Genomic DNA, 13,369 nt, shown 5'->3' with positions numbered 1-13,369 from the left:
GACAGTTCACACCCTGTTGTAAATTACAGGAGAAGAGGGCTCCTTCTCTCCCTCCAGTAAAATCCACCAGAGGAATGTCTTTGTTAATAGGCTTTTCCCGCTGAAAGTCAAAAGTGGAAACTGGAACAATAATTATAACATAAGAATGTGGGGAGCTATAAAAAAAAACTCATACAATTTATGACATCACAAAATGAAAAGCAGTATGGATGAAATACTGTAACTTGGAAAGTATATCCCCTTTATCAAGTTTCCATATATGAAAAAGGTATGTATTTTTAAGATATGAATGTGATTGTTGGAGCCATAAGAGAGAGTTAGTTTTACATAACTTTGTGCACAGTAAGTAGCCACGCCCCGATTGAGGTCAGAGAGCATGTCAACCTGATGGAACCGTCCCCTTCGGCCAGAGTGCATAAAAGGATTGCCACAAAAATAACATTAGATCAAGAAAGACGGGGAGTTGCAGCCACGTCTAAAGTGGTTTAAACGCGGAATCTCAGAGACCAGGAAACGGGGGCTACACATTTGAAATGGTTGGAACTTTGAACCTCAACACAAGGTGAAGAAATAAACTCACCTTCCTTTGGACCGGAACATTGCCGGGTTGCAGCTGTTCATGTGAAGGGGTCTGAGTCCTGAACCCTGAGTAATCGGCACGAAGCGTGGGCGAGAGGCTCGCCTCCCAGACAATCACTGGTGCGGCTGGTTAGCTGCCCTCATCACCAATGGGAACCACCGACATGGCTGGCCATCTTCCAGAGTGAACAACAGTAGAAGATTGATGTGATAGTTAAAGCTCTTTAGAGTTTAATTCAGGAGATGGTAATTATTTAAATAACCTCTTCCATGGTGCCCCAAATCCTAATGAGTTAATTGTTACATGATTAATTTAATTGGGTAACAATTAAACATAGTTAGTTGATTAAATAAATAACAGTCATCAGATTAATGAAAGTAAAGTCAAGACACTACAAAAAAAGACAAAATATGGTCTGAAAAAAATTGCACGGTACAAAAATAGTTATTGGCTGGTTCATTGTTCTATGGTAACTTACAGTGCACCACTGACACTGTCATATCCCCCATCTTCTTCTGTATCACTGGAACACAACAGTCTGGGCAGCACAAAGGTACAACCATCACCCTGCTCACAGGACAAGGCCCCAAAGAGGAGGGAGCGAACCTAAGGAACCAAAACACAATTCATTGTTAATAGACAGCTGAGCAGACTACGAGTATGAGAAAAACAATCACCAAGCTGTAAAACAGTTTTCAACATATTGTCAGCAGTATGGTCTGGCAGTTCTTAGGTAAAATTGCTGGGAATATTAAAGCTGTGCAGCCCGCCAGACACCTTGCATCCATCACAATTCACCTTCATCCTGTCTGTCTTTGAGGGCAATCACACCTCACATGGTGAGACATTATTGCAAATGTCTTTCTAATTTAAAGGTTGAAGTAAGGCATTATCCATAATTTGGCACTTACCAAAGTATAGTACCAGTCAGAGCCTGCCAAAATCCCAGAACACAGTGGCTTGAGGGCACAAGCAGAGGTCCACCAAAGTTCAAACTCTGTTCTAATTTATCTTTGGGGAACATTTCTATTAAATCAAATCAAATGTATTTATATAGCCCTTCATACATGAGTTGATATCTCAAAGTGCTGTACAGAAACCCAGCCTAAAACCCCAAACAGCAAGCAATGCAGGTGTTGAAGCACGTTGGCTAGGAAAAACTCCCTAGAAAGGCCAAAACCTAGGAAGAAACCTAGAGAGGAACCAGGCTATGAGGGGTGGCCAGTGCCGGGTGGAGATTATAACAGAACATGGCCAAGATGTTCAAATGTTCATAAATGACCAGCATGGTCAAATAATAGGTCTGGGACAGGTAGCACGTCCGGTGAACAGGTCAGGATTCCATAGCCGCAGGCAGAACAGTTGACCTTGGAGGAAGCAGGAGTTGTGATGCCAAGACCTCGGTGTGTGTAATGTGGTGTTCTGACTGTCAAAATATTCTCCCATGAAGGCTGCTCCACTGAACACTGGGCTTCCCTGGCTGGATACTAGCAACTTGCCTGCAGAGGGAAACCCCTGGGCCAGGGGGGGACCAGCATCTATCTGCCTCACCCTCTGGAAGCTCTGCAGAACCTCCACACCCGAGAGCATATAAGGACCATTACTCTAAGTCTGCATTTAGCATTTCCCTCTAGTGACCTGCCTATCTTTATATACAGCTTAAGATTTAAAACAGATTATGCCTGTCAGTCTTAAATCAATATAAATGAACTAACTACATTTGTGATAGTCAACAAACTAAAGCAATAGGTCTACTGTATTCTAATAGACATATAGTAGATACCCAATAGAAGTTAGATGAGATAGCGTGCAATGTCTGGTGGATGTCCTGGATGGGTGGGAAACACGGGCCCGGTGATGTACTGGGCCGTTTTCACCCTCCGCTGGAGGGCCTTGCGGTTGTGGATGGAGTAATTCCCTTACTAGGCCGTAATACAACGGTCAGGACGCTCTCGATGGTGCAGCGGTAGTATTTGGAGAGGACCCGGGGTGGCTTGCCAATTTTCATGCACGGCGACCAAATGAACCAATCAATGAAAAGAACACCCTCCCTACAATCAAACACGTGTGAGGTTTGACAATGCTGTGGGGTTGCTTTGCCACCTTTGGTACTGGGGGCCTTGAAGTGCGCAAGGCATCATGAAATCAGGAGATATGTGTGTTTTGGAATCCAATGCTCAACCCAGTGTCCAAAAACTGGGTCTCCGTTGAAGGTTGTGGGTCTTCCAGCAGGACAACGACACCAAACACACATCAAAAAGCACCCAGGAATGGTTAAAAAAGAAACGCTGGACTGTTCTGGAGTGGCCAGCAAAGAGTCCAGATCTGAATCCCATTTAAAACCTATGGCGAGATCTGAAAACAGCAGTTGGTGGAGGGAACCTGTCAAACATTGAAGAATTTGAGCAGTATGGTGCTGGAGAGTGGGCCAAATTACCAGTAGAAAGGTGCAGCAAGATCGTTTATGGTTACAGGAAGCATTTGTCTGCAGTTATCTTGGCCAAAGGCTGTGCAACCAAGTACAAGCTCCAGGGTGTCTATGCCATTTGTCTTCATTTAAAAATTAAAAATAAATTGTAAACTGTAAATGTATTTTGTTTACAAAATAAAATTGGTTCTGCAATGTTGAAAATCCAATAACAAGGTGTGGAGACCAAAAGTGTTTTTCAGTTTCAACTTATTTTAAGAGAAATAGGGAATTATCTAAGAAAAGTGCAAAAGTGTCACTATATTTGGCCAGAACTATATGTACAATTCATTTTAAAGCTGTGGGTACATAACACAGGACATGTTTAAGCTTGGGGAGAGAGAGGGAGCCCTGACAGGCGTTAACTACATGGTCAACATGGTCCGACTGGGACTGGTGCAAAACCCACCTCAGGCAGCTCAGAGCAGACACGTAAGAGAAATAGATAGAGGCGGGCAAGGAGAGCCACACTGAGTGACATCATCGCCACAGCAACGTAACAGGTTAGTGACTGTAGGGGATGTAGGGATTACAGCCTGTCAGTCTGTCAGGCCTCTAACCCAGCCAGCACGTCCTTGCCCCAGATAGCCAGGCTCTGTTAAACTACCACGACACTGTTCTGTAACACAACACCCACTGAGGCACCAAAAAAAGCACACGATGGCAAACTGCCTCCAGTAAGGATGACATCACTGGCACAGCCAGTTCTAGGATTCAAATATACTCTACTGTGACTGTCACGTGATTGGACAAGCGCTTTAAGTGATACTGGTGATGTTGTGTATTACACAATGATGCACCAAATACAGAACCTCCCCTATTGGTGGTGGTGTAATTACTGTATAATAAATGGTGATGGCTACCTTAGTGCAGCAGGAGCCTGGGCCTCTGTACCCTGGGAGGGGTCCTGCTCTCTGGGTGGACAAAAGTAGCCAACACCACACTGACCTCCAGCACCATATCTTCCACACTGAAGGACACAGACCTGACAGACAGCAGAGCACAGCATCAGCATACCTCAGCGTGACCAGACCGGGAAAAACTCTGGACCTTATTTAGGATCTAAGTAAAAAGAGGTATAATCACAAGGACCAGGATACTTACTTTCATGCAGCGTCAAAGTGGGCAGACCCCCGTAGACCATGTGATTAAGAAAATGACAGAAATCCCTAGAGAAGAGATTAATACATTAAACACATGCATGTTTGGAAACAACTAATGTTCATCATTAACTGATGTCTCAAAGTTTGATCATTCACCACACATGAAAATAACAGGTCATGGTGTATCACAACATTCTGCTACTCTGCTAGACAGCAATGTACATTAGGTGACAGGGCAATTTTACCAATGTCATGCCTCTTCAACCTCATTAGGCTGAAGAAATATGTCTTGGCCCCTAAGATCCTCACAAACTTTTACAGATGCACAATTGAGAGCATGCTGTCAGGCTTCATCACCACCTGGTACGACAACTACCAACTGGCTCTCCAGAGGGTGGTATGGTCTGCCCAATGCATCCCTGTAGGCAAACAACCTTCCCTCCAGGACACCTACAGCACCCGATGTCACAGGAAGGTCATACAGCACCCGATGTCAAAAAGATCATCAAGGACAACAACCACCCGAGCAATGGCCTGTTCCCCCCGCTACCATCCAGAAGGCGAGGTCAGTACAGGTGCATCAAAGCTGGAACCGAAAGACTGAAAAACAGCTTCTATCTCAAGGCCATCAGACTGGTAAATAGCCATCACTAGGCGGATACCTCCCGGTTACTCAACCCTGCACCTTAGAGGCTGCTGCCCTATATACATAGACATGGAATTACTGGTCACTTTAATAATGTTTACATACTGTATTCTATTCTACTGTATTTTAGTCAATGCCACTCCGACATTGCTCGTCCTAATATTTATATATTTCTTAATTCAATTCTTTCACTTTTACATTTGTGTATTGTTGTGAATTGTTAGATACTACTGCACTGTTGGAGCTAGGAACACAAGCATTTCACTACATCCTCACTTGCATCTGCTAAATATGTGTATGTGACCAATAAAATTGGATTTGATTTGTTGCTGTGTATGCTAGCCATGACCTTTGAAGTTGTAGAGGTCAATCACAGTGAAAGGGGTAATCATGTTTTCAGTGGACTCGCTGTTTCCCAAGCCCAGAAACTAGAGCCCCTGTGTGTGATACTAGCTCCTCTAACACACTGTGACAGGTAAGACTAGCAGCACTGTAGACTGGCTCACTGTCCAGCAGGCTAGCAGTCCATAGAAACAGCTAAGCATGGCTTTGCTGTGTAATAAAGGGACTTCACAATAGGGTACCCCAACAACATTCCAGGATGTTAGGGTCAGGTCAAAGGTTGTGGGTCAAACCACAGATTGAAACTCATCATTTGTACTTTATAATGACACAAACAATTATATTTCAAGTTAACACATGATCCCAAATGGCAGAATTTCGGGGGGGGGGGGGGCTCCATATTATTTATTTTGCTATTGGATCAATGTTTATGTATATTTGTCCTCTGAGGACTTGGGTTTATCTGGAGCATGCATGAGTTAGGTAATTAATGCATGTGCTCTACTACTTATTACTGTCTGTTCACAAAAACTCTACACGTGCAGAAAAAAACATATCATATCATAACTTGATTCATTACTGTCATAAAACAAAATCTCACCCAGGAGGGGTCAATTCTATTGAAAATTATAGGGTACAGAGTCTCCTGGACACTTGGGTATAGTGCAGTAAATAAGACCCCTTAAAAATGAATTAACCCTGGGTCTGCAAGAATAGACAGTGACTCACCCATATATTTACAAGCTCATGTGACAGAAAATGTAGGACCTTCTCAAAATAACCCCCTTATACTCAGCTCCTTCAGACAGAAGGTTATGTCTTAGTCAACTCCAACCTGGAAGTAGTCAAACTCACTGGGATCTAAAGACATCTCAGTGTGCATGGCTTTCATTCCATCTGCACCCAGAACAATGAGGAGTTAGGAACAATATGTTTCTGATGTTCGTGTGTTTTTCATACTGTGTAGACAGTGCAGAATCTCACCACTTTCCTCTTCATAGTAGTTTTTCAGATTGACTCTCAGAGGAGACATGGACAGAGTGATCTCCTCCTGAGACACCGGGAAGTGCATCACCATGCTGCCTAGATGTCTGGCCCAAAATAATAATAGAAATGTAATACAATAATAATAATAATAATAATAATAATATATTTCACAAATGTTAATTAAATAAATAATCATCATATACCCTGTAGTAATTCCTAGACGGTATCTGAATCACTCTTCATAAACGTCATATGAAGAGATAGATTGGGGTATGTTATGGCAGCTCACCTGGCCTGGGTGGTGAGAAGGAAACACTGCTTGCAGAGCTTCACTCTCCTGGAAACACAGGTTATGTGTTTTGGTGATATCTGTCACAAGAAGTATGATACACACCGCTGTTGGAAAACACCGCCATCTAGTGTTAATACTATGCAATGCAATCTGAAAATTCTGATGATGAGAAATCCACTTTGTTCCAAAATCATTATTGAGTACCTACTGGATGTTGCTTACCAACACACAAGTCCTTAACATATTTATTAACCAAAATTATAAAACGCAACAATGCAACAATTTCAAAAAAGTTACTGAGTTTAAGTTCAATCAGACAATTGAAATAAATTCATTAGACCCTAATCAGCCATGGGTGGGTCTGGGAGGGCATAGGCCAACCTACTTGGGGGTCAACCCACTTGGGAGCCAGGCCCCTGGGGAGTCAGGCCCACCCAATCAGAATGAGTTTTTCCCCACAAAAGGGCTTTATTACTGGGCTGTTGTTGTGAGACATACTGCCAAATTCTCTAAAAAAACGTTTGGGGTGGCATATTTAGAGAAATTAACTTTCAATTATCTGGCAACAGCTCTGGTTGACATTCCTGCAGTCAGCATGCTGATTGCACGCTCCCTCAAAACTTGAGACATCTGTAGCACTGTGTTGTGTGACAAAACTGCACATTTTAGAGTGCCCTTTTATTGTCCTCAGCACAAGGTGCACCTGTGTAATGATCATGCTGTTTAATCAGCTTCTTGATATGCCACACCTGTCAGGTGGATGGATTATCTTGGCATGCTATTGGACTTTTCTCCTACTAAGTCTTCAGTGAAACTGGAATATTACCCGGTTATCTGGGAGGTTGATGGATATTTGACAGCGATCCACATTACGCTCAATAGTAGCCAGGCACAGAAACAGTGGCACCACCGACTAAAACCAATGGATGTATATTAATAAACAGCTATTATAAAGTCACACATTTTACAAGAAATTATGATGGACTGTTCCAAACGGCTGTCAGAGTCATCTATCTCCCCTGAGGCCTGAGATAACTTGGGGTCATATTCAGCAGATTCAGAACTGCTTGGCCATTACCTTCATTACCAATTTGTATTTGACAGTTCCACAGTCCTGGGCTGGTCCTGTGTCTGGGCTGTAGTGTTGGAAGAACAGTGTGGTGAAGAGGAAGCAGTCGTAGGCAGAATGGGCACTGCAAACTACAAGAGACCAGACCAAGCAGATAATGATAGACATATGGTTAGGGTTAGGACAGGGCAATGCTATGTACCAAATTGACAAAGCTTTGTAAATCAATTATGTTTACACCTTTCACCATAGGATCCAAACATAATTTATCACCTATGCGTGCCAGGGCATGAATAGCCTTCCCAAATGCTGTCAAAAAGATACACTGTTTAGTGGATGGAATTCACCACGCAGTAATAATGTGTCAATATATTTAGCTAGCTGACACAAATGTTTCCATTTTAGCTAGCTTAGTTACCCCAGGAGCAATCAGCAGTGGCTGGTTTGAGTACAGTAGGCAGTCAAAGAGCTAGCCAACTTTAGAGCGCTAACTAGATAACGTTAAAGAGCTAGGTTAGCTAGCTAATTAACCTAACGTTAGCTACTAACTATCCAGGTTTGGCACTTTAGCTATTTACTTTGAACATTTATGCCCGTGGTCTATATTCTTAAAGTTAATATAACTTTCACACCGTTTCCTTCAATGACACACTTCATTTTGTTCGTCAAATTCAAGTAGCGTTAGCTACCACAATGTTGTATGTTTTGGTGCAGTCACTGCTTCTCTTTTTTTATTTATTTTTTTATTTTATTTTATAATTTTATTTCATAATACAAAAATCTACTTACATTGCTACATCAAACATGTCTAGCAAACCAAACACAGGTATTAACAATGCTAAAACATACAAAAAATATAAATAAAATACTAAAAATAAACAATTTAAGTTAAATTATATTCACTCTGAAAATATATTATTATAATGATTCATAATATATTTTCAGAGTGAATATAATTGCACTTAAATTGTTTTTTATTTTATTTTATTTATAAGCAGTATTTTATTTATAAACAGTCACTGCTTCTCACTCAGTTTGTCTGTCAGCTATGTGACGTCATGTCGTTTGGTGCTGATATTGAACCCGTGCTGGTGATCATAGAAATAACGAGTTCCATGGACACTAATGAACGACGTAAAAGGTGTGTTCCACGACACGCTAACAGAGTAGAACTGACCTTCCACAGAGTTGCATTATTTTCCAGGGAACGCATAGAGCCCCGAGTTGATTATCCCTTTTATACAATTTGTCACTAGAAATGTGTTCATTTGACGGTAGAAATGTGTTCAACATCCACTGAAGTAGATAGCAAGTTTACAAGATAGCTACAGTAGTTGCCGTGGTAACCAAACAAACAAACTTGCTAGTTTAGCTAGTCAAACCATCAGTCCTAGCTTGTTATTATGGAAATCGAATTCAATAATACCAATACTGTTTTCACTTCGACTTTTGCTTTCAAAAGCAGCTCAAACAAAACATGTAAAAATGAACTACAGCCATTGAATTCTACTGTGCAAATATACCGTGCGTTATAAGGAAATAATGCATGCCCTAGAATTTGTATTTATTGTTTATTTTATTTCACCTTTATTTAACCAGGTAGGCAAGTTGAGAACAAGTTCCCATTTACAATTGCGCCCTGGCCAAGATAAAGCAAAGCAGTTCGACACATACAACAACGACACAGAGTTACACATGGAGTAAAACAAACATACAGTCAATAATACAGTATAAACAAGTCTATATACGATGTGAGCAAATGAGGTGAGATAAGGGAGGTAAAGGCAAAAAAAAAGGCCATGGTGGAGAAGTAAATATAATATAGCAAGTAAAACACTGGAATGGTAGATTTACAGTGGAAGAAAGTGCAAAGGAGCAAAATAAATAAATCTAGTAGCGGGAGAGGGAGTTGTTTGGGCTAAATTATAGATGGGCTATGCACAGGTGCAGTAATCTGTGAGCTGCTCTGGCAGCTGGTGCTTAAAGCTAGTGAGGGAGATAAGTGTTTCCAGTTTCAGAGATTTTTGTAGTTCGTTCCAGTCATTGGCAGCAGAGAACTGAAAGGAGAGGCGGCCAAAGGAAGAATTGGTTTTGGGGGTGACCAGGGAGATATACCTGCTGGAGCGCATGCTACAGGTGGGTGCTGCTATGGTGACCAGCGAGCTGAGATAAGAGGGGACTTTACCTAGCAGGGTCTTGTAGATGACCTGGAGCCAGTGGGTTTGGCGACGAGTATGAAGCGAAGGCCAGCCAACGAGAGCGTACAGGTCGCAGTGATGGGTAGTATATGGGGTTTTGGTGACAAAACGGATGGCACTGTGATAGACTGCATCCAATTTATTGAGTAGGGTTTTGGAGGCTATTTTGTAAATGACATCGCCGAAGTCGAGGATCGGTAGGATGGTCAGTTTTACAAGGGTATGTTTGGCAGCATGATTGAAGGATGCTTTGTTGCGAAATAGGAAGCCAATTCTAGATTTAACTTTGGATTGGAGATGTTTGATGTGAGTTTGGAAGGAGAGTTTACAGTCTAACCAGACACCTAGGTATTTGTAGTTGTTCACATATTCTAAGTCAGAACCGTCCAGAGTAGTGATGTTGGAATGCCCTTCAAGCCAATCAGAAAGGAATATTCAACAATGCCATGGTATAAAAATGAATATTTCTGTGATCAGTTATATTAGCTTTTGGAATATATGACATGCATAAATGTGCAACAAAATTAATTCTTATTTCTATGGTGCTGATGTTGCGTGCTAGTTAGGCTGACACCAGATCTCAAAGTCTTTCACATCAGCTTCAAAACAGCAGGTAGCCTAGAGATAATAATATGCTCAAACTCATACCATTACTTGACCCTTAAACTGAAAATGTAGAGTTATAAACAATTCATTACAATTAACCGTAATCATATATAAATAATGAAGAGATATTAAATGTAGCCTGTAGTATTTACATGGCTAATAAACTACTGTATGTGATAGTGCTTATACACAGTCAGGGTTGGAAAGGTTAATTTCTAAATGTAATCCACTGTCTAAATTGTAATCAGTGACGTCATTTATGGATTACCCAAACTCAGTACTTTTGGATGACTTTCCCCTTAAAAGGCATTCGAAGAAGCCAAAAGGAACCATCAAATGCATTGTGTATCATCAAAGCGGTATTTGATATGTGGTCAGACTCGCTCAGGTGGAACAAATTTAAATGTGTGCCCTTTTTTAAATGCTGAATTTAATGTTATTGAGAAGAACTAAAAAGGTATCCATGTATTTTTTTTCTCTCGTTAACATCCTTTCTGAATTTAAAAGTAATCACCTATTTCTTCAAAAGTATCTGTAATCTGATTACAATATTTTAGCTGGTAACGTAACAGATTACAGGTTGTTTTTTTGTAATCTGTTACTCCCCAACCCTGTACACAGTTTACAGGCAGACAGAAATGAATTTACCAATAAGGAGTATGAAAGTATTTTGAAATGTTCAATATTATACTACAGCTCAATACATTGTCAGATTAATTAAATGTTTAACTGGCTTAAATATAATTACTTAAAATGCCATCTTCTAACTCTGCACTGTGATTTGGCAATCTTTGAGAGGATAACTTTAGAGTGCACTGTGGTGCCCTTCCTCTGTCCATATGGCTTGATCCTAGATCCAAAATCTCGCTCATTGTCCATCTTGAACATGAGCTTTAAGTAGCAGATATCCAGTAGTATTTCTGATTCCATCCAAAGAGCTATGATGTAGGGGGGAAATATTTAATGAAAGATGGGCAATAGTTGGTCCATATTTCATTCTAAAGTAAATACAGTTACAGCACACCTGATTAAATACACCTGTGCAGTGTAACAGTATAGCTTCCGTCCCTCTCCTCACCCCAACCTGGGCTTGAACCAGGGATTCTCTGCACACATCAACAACTGACACCCACGAAGCATCCTTAACCATCACTCCACAAAAGTCACGGCCCTTGAAACGCTATTAGTACACACCACCGCTAACTAGCTAGCTATTTCAAATCGGTTACAGCAGCACATAAAGATAGTGTTGCTTCATCAGTCTTGGGTTGGACGCTGGAACATGATTACAATATTTAGTATAACACTACATTTAAATTGAGAAATATGTTAATTATGGTATGGTATATGGTAAATAACTTGCGGACATGTTACCTGTAGTAATTATGCAGTCACCATGGACTTAGTGTGGTTTTCACCTGCTGGTTGTCAGAGACCTTGAAATGTGCTGTCCTGTGCGTCTCCACCCTGGCGGTTAGTTCCTTATACACATGCTCAGTGTCTGTCATATACAGTGCATTCGGAAAGTATTCAGAAACCTTCTCTTTTTCCACATTTTGTTACATTACAGCCATATTCTAAAATTGATTAAATAAAACAATTCCTTATCAATCTACACACAATACTCCATAATGATAAAGCAAAAACAGGTTTTTAGAAATGGTTGAAAATGTATTTAAAATAAATGTATTTAATTTTTTTTATTTAAAATAAAAAACAATAGCTTATTTACTTAAGTATTCAGACCCGTTGCTATGAGACTTCGAAATTGAGCTCAGGTGCATCCTGTTTCCATTGATCATCCTTGAGATGTTTCTGCAACTTGATTGGAGTCCACCTGTGGTCAGTTCAATAGAAAGGACATGATTTGGAAAGGCACACACCTGTCAGTAAAAGGCACAACAGCCCGCTTGGAGTTTGCTAAAAGGCACCTAAAAGACTCTCAGATCATGAGAAACGAGATTCTCTGGTCTGATGAAACCAAGATTGAACTCTTTGGCCCGAATGCCAAGCCTCAAGTCTGGAGGAAACCTGGCACCATCCCTACGGTGATGCATGGTGGTGGCAGCATCATGTTGTCGGGATGTTTTTCAGAGGCAGGGACTGAGAGACTAGTTATGATTGAGGGAAAGATGAATGGAGCAAAGTACAGAGAGATCCTTGACGAAAACCTGCTCCAGAGCACTCAGGATCTCAGACTGGTGCGAAGGTTCACCTTCCAACAGGACAACGACCCTAAGAACACAGCCAAGACAATGCAAGAGTGGCTTCGGGACAAGTCTCTGAATATCCTAGGGTGGCCCAGCTAGAGCCCGGACAAGAACCCAATCAAACATCTCTGGAGAGACCTGAAAATAACTTTGCAGCGGCACTCCCCATCCAACCTGACAGCTTGAGAGGATCTGCAGAGAATGTAAGAAACAAATACAGGTGTGCCAAGCTTGTAGCGTCCTACCCAAGAAGATGTGAGGCTGTAATCGCTGCCAAAGGTGCTCCAACAAAGTACTGAGTAAAGGGGCTGAATACTTATGTACATTTTATATATACAGTTGAAGTCAGAAGTTTACATACTTCTTAGCCAAATACATTTAAACTCAGTTTTTCACAATTCCTGACATTTAATCAGAGTGAAAATTCCCTGTCTTAGGCCAGTTAGGATCAGCACTTTATTTTAAGAATGTAAAATGTCAGAATAAGAGTAGAGAGAATTATTTATTTCAGTTTTTATTTCTTTCATCACATTCTCAGTGGGTCAGAAGTTTACATACACTCAATTAGTATTTGGTAGCATTGCCTTTAAATTGTTTAACTTGGTTCAAACGTTTCGGGGTGCCTTCCACAAGCTTCCCACAATAAGTTGCGTGAATTTTGGCCCATTCCTCCTGACAGAGCTTGTGTAACTGAGTCAGGTTTGTTGGCCTCCTTGCTCGCACACACTTTTTCAGTTCTGCCCAGAAATGTTCTATGTTATTGAGAGATGGCTTTGTGATGGTCACTCTAATAGCTTGACTTTGTTGTCCTTACGTCATTTTGCAACAACTTTGGAAGTATGCTTGGGGTCATTGTCCATTTGGAAGAC

At 41.0% G+C, this 13,369-nt stretch overlaps 1 protein-coding gene across 1 annotated transcript in view; it reads right to left on the bottom strand.

The window, feature by feature from the left end:
* Positions 1-13,369, bottom strand: part of LOC110525522 — a 500,086-nt gene that overhangs the window by 303,644 nt on the left and 183,073 nt on the right. The gene's annotated exons all lie outside the window — the stretch shown is intronic.

The sequence above is a fragment of the Oncorhynchus mykiss genome, chromosome 6 (genome assembly GCF_013265735.2).
Source record: "Oncorhynchus mykiss isolate Arlee chromosome 6, USDA_OmykA_1.1, whole genome shotgun sequence".
Lineage (NCBI taxonomy): Eukaryota > Metazoa > Chordata > Actinopteri > Salmoniformes > Salmonidae > Oncorhynchus > Oncorhynchus mykiss.
The sequence above is the reverse complement of the archived record's forward strand: the minus strand, read 5'-3'. Positions and strand labels throughout refer to the sequence as shown.